Raw genomic sequence first — 11,611 nt, forward strand, 5'->3', positions numbered from 1 at the left:
AACTTCAGTTTATATCATATATATCCCACAAAAGCAACCCATGTATTTATCATATTGTGTCCTGTGTGCATTCACTGTGTTAAGCATTTGTTCACTTTTGGGGGTTTAAGCTTTAGTAATATTTTGGTTAAGCTTGGGTAAGTAATTTAGTTAAATTAAGGTTAAGTTAAGGTAAGTTTTATCAGGGGATTTCTGGTTGTGTCTATACAGTCCACATTTTGTTGTGAGTGTGTGGATTTGTGTGGTATTCTAAGGTATCTGTATGTTATGCTTGATTAAGTGTTTGACCAGGTAAGGTCAGGGAGTCACACTGGGGGAGACACAAGTCTGCCGAGCAAGACACCTGGGCTTCAGCAACACAAATCATCTCTCACACACACACACACACACACACACACACACACACACACACACACACACACACACACACACACACACACACCTTTAATCAGGACTGTTTTTTAGTTTTTCAATAAATTATTAACTCCTCAGTTGCAGGTTCTCGTAAGTGACAGGCTCAAGTGCTGAATTGGTCTCTTGGTTCACACTGTTTGACGAGCAGCGCAAACACATCACACAACATTCAATTACAGATGATAAGAATTCAATTATCAAAACCTCTTTTGTTCTGATAGTCTCCGCTGTTTGTAAAGTTACGTAACCAACTCACTCGCACAAACGTTTGAATATTTCTTTGACTCTTGTAAAGCTAATATTTAAAATTCCACTCCAGGGTGTTGCTTGCCCAAATGCCAGCTATTAATTTGAGCGAAATCCTAAGGGAGTTCTGTGAGTGACTCGTTATAATGACGTTAGTGTTGCGAAGATGGCCCAATGTGCAAAATCCAAAACTGACCAATCATATTGGCCAGATATCTGACTCACAGCCTCATAGAGGATGACCCATGATATACCCACAGTGTGTGTGCAATGCATGTTGTGTGTTTTTGTGAGCTAAGTGTATTTTTAGCAGTGGAGACTCAGGGATCCCAGGACCTCTCCCTGTGATAAGCATTGGCCAAAGTCCGCAGGCTAGCAAAGGCCTGAAGAGAAAAAAGGGAACACACACGCGCATCAATGCAAAGACAGTGTTTAATATGCTAATATGGGGCTTAGTTGCAGAGAGAAAGCTGTTTGTTTGTATGTGGAGGGGCAAGTTAGGGGTAAGATTCAGGTTAGGTAAAGGTGAGGTGACATCATCAAAACAATGGATTCTGGTGTCTTTGAAGAGTTCGTGTAGAGTTCACGCAGAGAGGGTTAAAGAGGTGTCAGTCTGGCTAAAATGGGGTAAGAAGATGCAGAGTGGGATGGAAAAAGAATGAGAGAAGGATGGAGGATTGAAACGTGTGTGAACTTTTCATCAATGTCAAAAACTTTCTTCTGCTGTCAGTCAAAAGCAGGCTCCTCCTAATCTCAAAACACTTTGAGAGAAAACAAGAACACAACGAGGAAGCCAGAGGAGAAAAGGTGCCTCAATCCAGGGATGGTCGTTGCGCACATGATCGATAGCAGCAGGAATATTTTTGTTTAGACAAGGAGAGGAGGGGTGTTGGAGGAGAAAATTTTAACAAACTGGTTCCATCTGAAAAAAAGAAATTAAAAGTGGAGCGAAAAGGAGGGAATGTCAGACAGGAGGAGAACGGAGAAGCCACCAGACAGGAGGAGCAGTGGAAAACAAAAGAGGCTCCACACTCTGCTCCGTCTTATCTGTCTGAGGGTCTTATCCACCACTGGCTCTGTTAGTGTAACCCCATTTGTTCCCTCCCTCCCTTTCTCCGGCAGTTCTTCTTCCACCTCATCCCTCCATCTGCCCCCCTCCCCCTCCTGCCCCTACTGCTTTCTGTGGACCCCGTTATCAGGCCAGGGCTGACGTCAGGGGGCCCGCTGGTGCTGGGGGGCCGGAGACGGAGGTTGATAGCGCGGCAGAGGCTGCCTCCACACAGGCTGTGGGAACTATTACGGACCCTGCCCACCTTGACCCAGTGGCCCCGCACGTCCACCACGAAAACACACACAGAGGTGAGGATATATAGTTAAGTCATACAAAAGCACATACTTTTTGTGAATCTTGGGAGGGGGAGTTTATACAATTAAAAGCTTACACACTGTGGGTATTTTGTAAGCTGAGACCCTAAAAAGTGTTACATTTGACTATTTTTAGGCCAATAATATTACAATGAATGTTAAATAAATCAAGGCTTCAGTATTTCTCCTTTAGAATTTAATTTCCGCCGCTGTGAAGATTGCTATAAAACATTAACCTTCATGTTTTGATTTTTTTTTACAAAAATCATAAATGAACAGTTCATCGAATAATTCAAAGATGTATAGGGTCACTCATGACCTGAGCATAACTAAAATCCTGGCTACGGCCCTGACACTGATCTATGTGCACCTCACCAGCCAGGCGTTGCACCAGCACAGCTGGTAAAGCTTGCTCATTTATAAAAAGGGGAACAAATGCCCATCTAAATGCATACAGAACCATCTGCATGTGTGCATATTATGTTCACATCTTGCTATTAGAAGCATCTTTCATATGCATAGACTCTGCGGTCTCTTTGCGCCTAAAATAAACACAAGTATCTAATCCACAGCAGATACAAATTGTGCAGTTACAGTAATGAGCATTTTCCGATTAAAATTAAATTTTAAAAATTAAAATTCCCAACTGCTGAACATCTCAATAGAAGGATCTTCTCATCCACTTCCATAAAAATAGCATGTCTTTTCGCATCAAATATGTCCCAAGGTAGCAATGTAACTTTGTTATCTCCCATCATGTTTGTTGCAATATCGCAGCAGTGACTGACTTCCAGTGAACAAAAATAAAGTGCAAAAAGTTCAGGGAATCCCTTTATGCGTTATAAATTACACGTTTTCAACCTCACTCCTAAGAAATCAATTCCCCAAGCACCCTGATAAAACTGTATATGACAGATATTATTAGTCATGTCGTATAAAGATAAAGCTGACATTTGTCAGCCCATGTATCTCCATAAAAGACAGTGCAGCTGAAGTGCAGTTGACAGATTATGATGTCAGGGTTGGTATTAGTCCATGAGACATGAATTCACTGGAGGACAAATCAGGGAATTAATTGCCTATGACTAGGTTAAGGAGGCACTTAGCCCTGAGTGGTGGAATGGCTATTGTCATGCCAAAAAAATATCATCTGTAAAAGGTGTGTGTGTGTGTGTGTGTGTGTGTGTGTGTGTGTGTGTGTGTGTGTGTGTGTGTTGGTACGGGTCAACAGGTGCAAGTTGATCTGAGGGTAGTGAGTGGAGCGTGGAGGCCTGCAGCAGATGAGTTTGGCAAGTTTCACATCATTAGTTGCAGGTGCAGCACTCCCAATATGTGTAAACACACTCTCACACAGACACACACAGAACTCATGTCATCTAAACCTCGTTAATTATCATCCCTTAACATCAGTATACCCACTGAAACCACCCAACTCAACCCTATTCTGCCATCATCTGTGGTTTCACTCATTTACCAGAATGGGAGTGAATTGAACCATCAATCTGCCAGTTACACAGAAATATATTTCCACATTCTGTACGTGTGTCTCAGATGTTTTCGGAGATGGATCTGTCGGATGGGGAGTGGAGACACACTTATCAGTGTGTTGTCCTCGATAAGGCGGAGAAGATTTGTAACGGTTGCAGTGTGTGTCTATTGCTTTCTAACTTACTCTGACCTCTTCTCGGCCGAGCAAGTAGGAGGAAGAAAAGAGTGGCCTTGACAGAGCGAGAGGAGGGGTGAGATGTAAAATAAGAATCAGAGAAAGAAGGAGGCCGTTGTTTCTGAGTTGCTTATTTCTTCTCCTCTACCTTTCGCTGTCATTTTCTCTTACTCTCTTTGTCAGACACACACTCCCTAAATTTCACCAGTGGCTGAGGTGTCCTTGGGTGTAAATAACTATAAAAATTTAAGAGGGGAAAAAAACGAAAGGTGAACTTAAGGTGCACTCTAAAAATAGTTTTGTGCATGGGAACAAGAATAAAATGCAACTTGCTAAAGATGACACTGGCAACAGCTTGTGCTGTGGATGCTCTATGAATTCAAAATAAAGAAATTATTCGTAATATAGTGGCATTGTCAACAAGTGCACGGAAAAATATGTAGAGGACATTTTTATGAAATTGTTTTGGTTGGATCAGAACACTGAAGTCAATACACAAGTGACTAAAGATGCAGTTATTGTAGTGGTCGGTGTAAGCCATGGCACCAACAGGGCCAGTACAAGTTTGTGGCAAGTTCATTCTCAAGTTTGCTGTAGAAAGCTAAAATCAGAACCAATTGCATTATAATTGACTACTATGTCCTGAAACAACAACAAAGATGAGTGTAATGGGGTGAATAAATTGAACTACTTTACATGATATTGAATGATAACACCTTTCACTTCTTCTAATGTGTTCTTGGTGGCAATTTCCATATTAAAGCTTAAAGAGGGGCTTGATGCCAGATCTCTGTCATTCAGCACTCAGCCACGGTGTTTTTTGTTTTGCGTATCCCAGGTCAGATTCACCTAGATGCCACTTCGTATCCCAAATTTGCATTTTTCGTCTAAAGTGGCAAGGTAGCAGAGAACAGGAAACCACGTTACAGATTCTACGTCTTTGTTCTTTGCACAATAGTCAAGATGTGTATGTACGTAGCCTGCATACTATATGTGAATGTGCTTATTGGGAAGGGTGTGTTTGAACAGATTGATTAATTAACAGAGATTGTAAATGGATCATAAAGAGAAATGAAGTGGGGTTTTTTTACTTTGCATTTGATTATCAAGTCATCAATCAGACAGTAAGCATCATAAGATCAGTTTCCAGCCAACAGTGTATCGTCTCCTCACACTCTCTTTGTGGTCGGCCATGTTGCCTGTCTCGGTTGCCCGCCTCTCTGCCCTCTGGGTGACATGATAAGCACGGGCCTCATTAGTCTTTTTAATTGGTCCAGAACAGTTGTAGTGAGCCAGTCAGTGGCCTGGCCACATGCCAGGCTAAAGTAAACCAACCCAATGGAAACACTGTACAGGCCAACCAGCAGATCACAGAGTGCAACATGGAGCCTGCAAAAGGCAGCTTTTGATTTAGACTAAAACAAATGGAAAATTCATAGTATATAGCGAGGTGTTTTGCTGAAAGAATAGAAACATTTGAGCTTGTAAAATACTTCTCATGGACCTGCTTTGTTAGATTTGCAAAAATTACAGGGTGACCTCTATCTCACCCAGTAAGAGCATGCACCCCATGTAGGCTGAGGCCTTGCAGCGGCCTGGGTTCGAATCTGACCTGCAGCCCTTTGTTGCGTGTCATCCCCCATCTCTCTCTCTCCCACCTTTCCTGTCTATCCACTGTATCTCACTCTGAAATAAAGGTAATGAAATAATCTTAAAAAAAAGATGTTTTGATTTGTAAAAATCACACAAGGTGTCAATTTCTAAACACGTCTACTACTTCTCTTGTGCCCACACAACTTTGACCGATCTCAATAGTGGCAAATTATTTTTCATCAGTTTTTTTTTCTTTCCAAGATGAGTGCAAAACAGAACAACCTCTGAGTGTGACATTTAGCCTTCTGAGGCCTTTGCTTTGTTTTTGTTCTTTGTTAAAGATAAATACTACAATTTATTTTAATGGTATTTTATTGCTAATATTTTGAACTTGTTTTTACTACTTTTTACTCTTTTTTTGTTGCTTTTCTGGTACTGTGTATGTGTGAATCGTTGAGCATGTGTGTGTGTGCACTGTGGCGTCTATAGCTTGCAGGGAATCCATCAAAGCTTATCATTATAAGTAAACATGACAGAGTGGACAAAATGTCTTGTGCGCCGCCAGACCTGCTATCTAACCACAAGCCATATCTGTGATGATGGACTGATGTGGCGCTGGCTTGGACTAACCAGAGTCTGAGTGTGAGAGTGGGAGTGTATGTATGAGCGCATGCACACACACACACACACACACACACACACACACACACACACACATGCTCACACACACAAGAACACACACATCAAAAGGCGTACACATGTAAACACTCAGTAAGCACACACTCAAGTTACCTTCAACATGGCCCTTATATCTTTTGCCTCTCACTGGAATACTACCTATGCAGTACATGAAAAGTTGACTTATCACACAATCATAAATGAGCAGGCACAGTCACAATTCATATAGGAATTTATAGCTGTTATTTATTGGCCAGTGTTTGCTGGGGCTCATAGTTTCACCTATGAGACTTTTTTTTTCTTCTGAAAAGAGATGGTTACTGTACAGGACAAGCCTCTTTTTATGGCAGATGAGATCAGACGAGAGTTAAGGAGTGCTAAGGGAGATTTATTAGTGATGTTAGCTAATAGTTCATGATCTGTACTCATTATCATGGCTTCCCTAAGTGTGAGAATATAGACCTTTGTTATCACGAATTGTAGTATGTCATGGAAGGTTATAAAATTCAGAAAATGAACATATGTCTTTACACTGTTATATTTTAAGACCTTTTTTGCCCGTGATGTTTCTTGCATGTGTGCGTTGAGGTCAGCCTGTGTTCCTCTGCTTGTTACAACACCACTGATAAGCAGGGTAAACAACCATGCACTGTTTGCTCCCCTACCATGGTGTGTGTGTGTGTGTGTGTGTGTGTGTGTGTGTGTGTGTGTGTGTGTGTGTGTGTGTGTGTGTGTGCATTTGAGAGGGTGATATTGTGCTTACAGTAATGTCCATCCCACCTTCAGGTTTCCTACACCGTCTGCTCCTTCTTCAAGGTGTGGCTCCTGCACTGTCTGGACGTTTAGCTTTATAACAACGAAAGCCTGACATTGATAACCTTTCCCCTGCCATTCAGTTCCTGGGTCAAAGGTCATGGCTGCAGTGCCTCAGCTGACTTGGCAGATTGACAGTGGGTGTAGTGGCACTGGATGGTATAGGGTATGGAGCCGCTTCAAGCCATGTCTCCATCACTTTCATTCTCTCTCTGTCTTTGCTAACTTACTGGTGCAAGTGGCCAGTGTGTGTGTGTGTGTGTGTGTGTGTGTGTGTGTGTGTGTGTGTGTGTGTGTGTGTGTGTGTGTGTGTGTGTGTGTGTGTGTGTGTGCGTGTGTGTGTGTGTGTGTGTAGGGGGTCATTAACCTATAGAAGGTGGTCTTTCACTCACTCTGGACTCTCCTAGACCACCAAAGGAGTGATACATTTGTCTGCATTACATTTAAACTACTGCAGATTGCTGCGCCATACACGTTTAAAGTTCTTAGTAACATGCTGCCTGGTGTCTGTCACTTTCTTGCCAAGAGTTAGATGAAAATACCATTATCATGTCTGTATTATAGATATGAAGTTACAATCAGCAGTCAGTTACAGTAGCTTAGCTTAGCACAAAGACTGGAAAAAGGGGGAAACAGCTCTAAAGCTCACTTATGCTTTTGCTCATTTATAAAAACATGTAATAACGACAATTGTGGTTGGTTGGTGTTTTATTTTACACTTTAGCTAGCTGTTTCCACCAATCTCTATGATGAGCTAAGCTAACTAGCTTCATAGTTCCCGTATTTACAGACATGAGAGTGGTATTGTTCTTTTCATCTCAGCAAGGAAGCAAATAAGCGTATTTCCCAAAATAGCAGACCATTCCTTTAAAACATGGGGAATGTTTTAGCTAGTAAAGACCTGTAACCTAAAATCAGTTGCTAGGAAACATCTGTTAGCAACTCTGTTTTGTTGTCGTTCAGTTATTAGCATAAAGTTTAGTAATTTGATGTACGATGTGTAGTTTTTGTGAAATGTTATTCAAAAATAGTTGTTATTAAACAGCCTTTTAATCAAGTGTCATGTCAGCTGTGTCAACCATATCCCAATACCTCTTATACTCTTCACCCTAAACGCGTAATATATGAGCAAGCTGACATAATAGTACACTTCTTCTTAAGGTTCTTAAGTGGGACTCTCAATACTGATGGGAAATAACAACTCTCTCTCAAAGATTTCTTGTGCTGGTTTATTGCACAACAATCTGTCAGTATTTACGTCTTCCAATAAACACGCAGATAAAAACATTGTCAGATGGAAGATTTTCTTAAATATATCTGCATTTTCCTCACAGCTTTGGTTCATTATAATGAATTACGACTCTCATAATTCCTATCAATTATCATTTGTGTGACATATGCTTTTTCAGTGTTTAGGTTTTGCAGCTTCCTGCTGCCACGGTGTACTTGAAGTTATCAGTGCTTGTAGTCTAAGCTAGAAGGGTATGACGTCTGAGTAAAATGATTTTAAATCTCTCCAAGGCCTGTGCTGGGTCAGACCTTTGTGACCACAACAGTTTAAAAAGATACAAGCAAGATACTATTTTTACTAAGCAAAACAAGACGAACAAGAAAGAATTTTAGTTGCTGCTAATACCACTCTGTTTAAATATCTTATTTCAACACCAGACACAATTAAAATGTGATTATAACAAGTTGTGAATATAGACTAAATATGGTGTTATTAGTTGGTACATACAAAAACACATGCATCATCAGTGACACAAACACAAACATGCAGCGTGCTAAAAATGTGCTTCATCTTTTATTTTGTTCCTTTCCTCTTTCTCACTTTCTGTTCATCCTCTGCAACATAAATTTCCATGTGTGCTTTGTGTGTGTGTGTGTGTGTGCTTTGTGTGTGTGTGTGTGTGTGTGTGTGTGTGTGTGTGTGTGTGTGTGTGTGTGGCAGTAATATTAACAACAAAAAAACAGACACTGTAATGCTACCAAGCTGTTTGTGTGCCCTGATGGGACAGTACCGTAAAAATTCTAATATCAGCTGAAATGAGACTACCTTTGTACTGTTCAGATCTTATATGACAGAGAGATCAGGGATGCTATAGCTTTGATGGACTTCAACTAAGATTATATAGCCCTGTCTGAGAGCCACATCTTGAAAACATTACACAGTAAAGAGTCAAAAGTTTACTCAAGCTCATCCTTGGCTTTTTTTTTGTGCTTAAAATTCTCGGTCTGCCAAAACGTGATTTCCTTTTTTATCTTTGTGCTTTTGTGTCAGAAAATCAAGGGTAACTTTGCAACATAAAACTGGAAGAAAACATTAGAAATGAGGAAAGGGAACAAAGAGCAAGAGAGAACATTTTAAAGAAGGTGGACGGCGACATTTGGGAGGTAATCATGGCTGTCTCGTTGTTTAGTCACATGAAGGTTTTGATGGTCTTGAAGGGGGACGATGATACCCAGAACCCTGGGGTCCCTGCCAACACAAACCCTGCTTCCAACCAAACAGTCCCCCACAATCCTTTGCTCCAAGCAGGGTAGGGAGAGAAGGGGGTGGAGAGGAACATTACAGGATGGAGGAGGGACACACCGGCGCCAATGGCGATCCCTAAGACAACTTATCTCCTCTCTCACAATGATAGCGCCTGTCAAAATAGCTGCCAAGATACATAGCCAGCCAGGAACTGGTTAACTCCTGCCACGTCCAATCAGAACGCCTGCAGCCAGGGTCTCTGTCTTTCCCCACACTAGAGGGCTCTCGGGAACCAAGCTCCACAAACACACATTATCTCGGTCTCATTGCTCTCTATCTCAAGCAGCTTCAGTTCAACTAAGCTTTATTGGATAGAGTGACAGGAAATCGTCACTATATTACATCTAAATTATATTCAAATTAATGTTATACATTTGTAATGAATATTGGACTTGAAGTGGGTACGTAACTGAAGAAATTATACAAAACGTTAAAGACATTTAATTTCAACTTGAATGTTGTTATTTTGTTCTTTTAAAATAGTAAAGACAAACAAACTAGAAGTGGCCTACCATCTCAAGGTTGTATGCCTCCGTCAACCAGTCAAGTTGCAGTTTATATCCATGTCTGTCCAGACTCATAGTGAAGGCTTTAGAATTTAATAAAAAAAAATATTAAGTGTCTTTTTTGGCTAAATGGAAGTAATCACTATATTGACATGTATGATTCCAGATGATCTAGATGATCACCTGAAGCTCAATATCAATAAGCTTGTGGTGGACTATAGAGACAGGAGGCCCTCTGTCCTGGTTGTCATCCCAGGAGCAGTAGTAGTGAAGAGGGTGGACTTGGGGTCCAAATCAATAAAAAACAGGACTGGACTCACAACACTGACGCCCTCTTCAGGAAAGGACAGAGCAGACTGTTCTGCCTGAGGAGATTCAGACCCTTTAGTATGCAGCAGGCTCCTGCAGATCTTATATCAGTCTGTAGCCAGTGCTCTGTTCTTTGCAGTGGTGTGCTGGGGGGGGGGGGGGGGCAAGGCTTGGAGGTCAGCAGTCTCAACAAGCTGTTAAGGAAGGACAGTGTGGAGGAGGTGGCGGAGAGGATGACGAGAACTTTGTTTTTGCACCTTTTGGATATAAAATGTCATCACTTCATCATTTTACCCTATTACACACAGGTTTGGCATTTTGAATAATTAGCATGAGTTATGGCCAAAAACGTGTTTTGTGAGGTCACAGTACCCTTGACCTTTGACCTTTTGAAAACATCTTCTTCAACATTATGATAGATGCTTTTAATATGCAATATAGTGTATGGATAGTTCTAGTACAGGCTAGTACAAAATGCCCTCTTTCACATTTTGCAGACGTCTGTTTCTTGTACCATTTGTTGTGAACTGTCGCCTCCAAGCGGTTTAAATGATAAATAGGTCCTGTGGCAACGTCAAGTGAACGTGCATGTATCTAATACATAACTCATCCCTATCTACGCTTGGGTTCCCAACGTGCATGGGAGTCGGTACTGTCCAAGAGGTCACGAGATAATACTGAGGCGTCTCGAGATGGTGAAAAAAAAAAATAAAAAAAAAAAAAAAAATAAACACGTATTATTATTTTTCAGGCATTAGGCTAATTCATTTATTCAGGTTAAACTGTTAATAAAATCACTCAAAAATCATATCTACACTAATAGAGCATAGGCTATACACATTGTTGATAAAGCCAAAAAGGTTGAGAACCCTGCACTCGCCTGTTACAGTTTGTAACAGTGTTTGTACAGTCATCTCAACGCTTCACTAAACAATTAGCAGAGGCGTTAAAAAAACCCAAAGGTAGAATATCAAGAGACAAACATTAAAGACAATATCATCACATTTTAGGCTGTTATTTTGCAAAAAAAAAAAAAAATTAACTACAAACGTTGGTACCCCAATTGTATTAAAAAAAACTTCAACGCGGATATTTCTGGCCATTAGCCATTACAGTAAAATGGCATGCGTGCACCGTGTCGGTCAATTGGTGTATTAACAGGCTATATCACTTCTGCTGTTCGGCCAGGTAAATCACTCCATGGAGGCGTGAAGAGTATAAAGGGATTTTAGTCAGAGTGAAAAAAAAAAGCGAGTTCCCTGACCGGGAATCGAACCCGGGCCGCGGCGGTGAGAGCGCCGAATCCTAACCACTAGACCACCAGGGACTGATATAAATTCGACGACTCAGATTCTTCTTTACTATATAACATATCAATTTTACTTTACAATGTCAAAAAATATATATTCTACGGCACATGTGCTGTTGTTGTATTTTCCAATATTGTTTATGTTCGGTTATCTACACCGTGCAGTGTAATATCGACTG

At 41.0% G+C, this 11,611-nt stretch overlaps 1 non-coding gene across 1 annotated transcript; it reads right to left on the bottom strand.

Annotated features, from left to right (window-relative positions):
• Nucleotides 1–11,378: 11,378 nt before the first annotated feature.
• trnae-cuc lies at nt 11,379–11,450 on the bottom strand. Its single transcript has one exon. It is a non-coding gene; the product is annotated as a tRNA-Glu (tRNA).
• Between the last annotated feature and the right edge of the window lie 161 nt (nt 11,451–11,611).

Source organism: Sander lucioperca, chromosome 19, assembly GCF_008315115.2.
Source record: "Sander lucioperca isolate FBNREF2018 chromosome 19, SLUC_FBN_1.2, whole genome shotgun sequence".
NCBI classification, from domain to species: Eukaryota; Metazoa; Chordata; class Actinopteri; order Perciformes; family Percidae; genus Sander; species Sander lucioperca.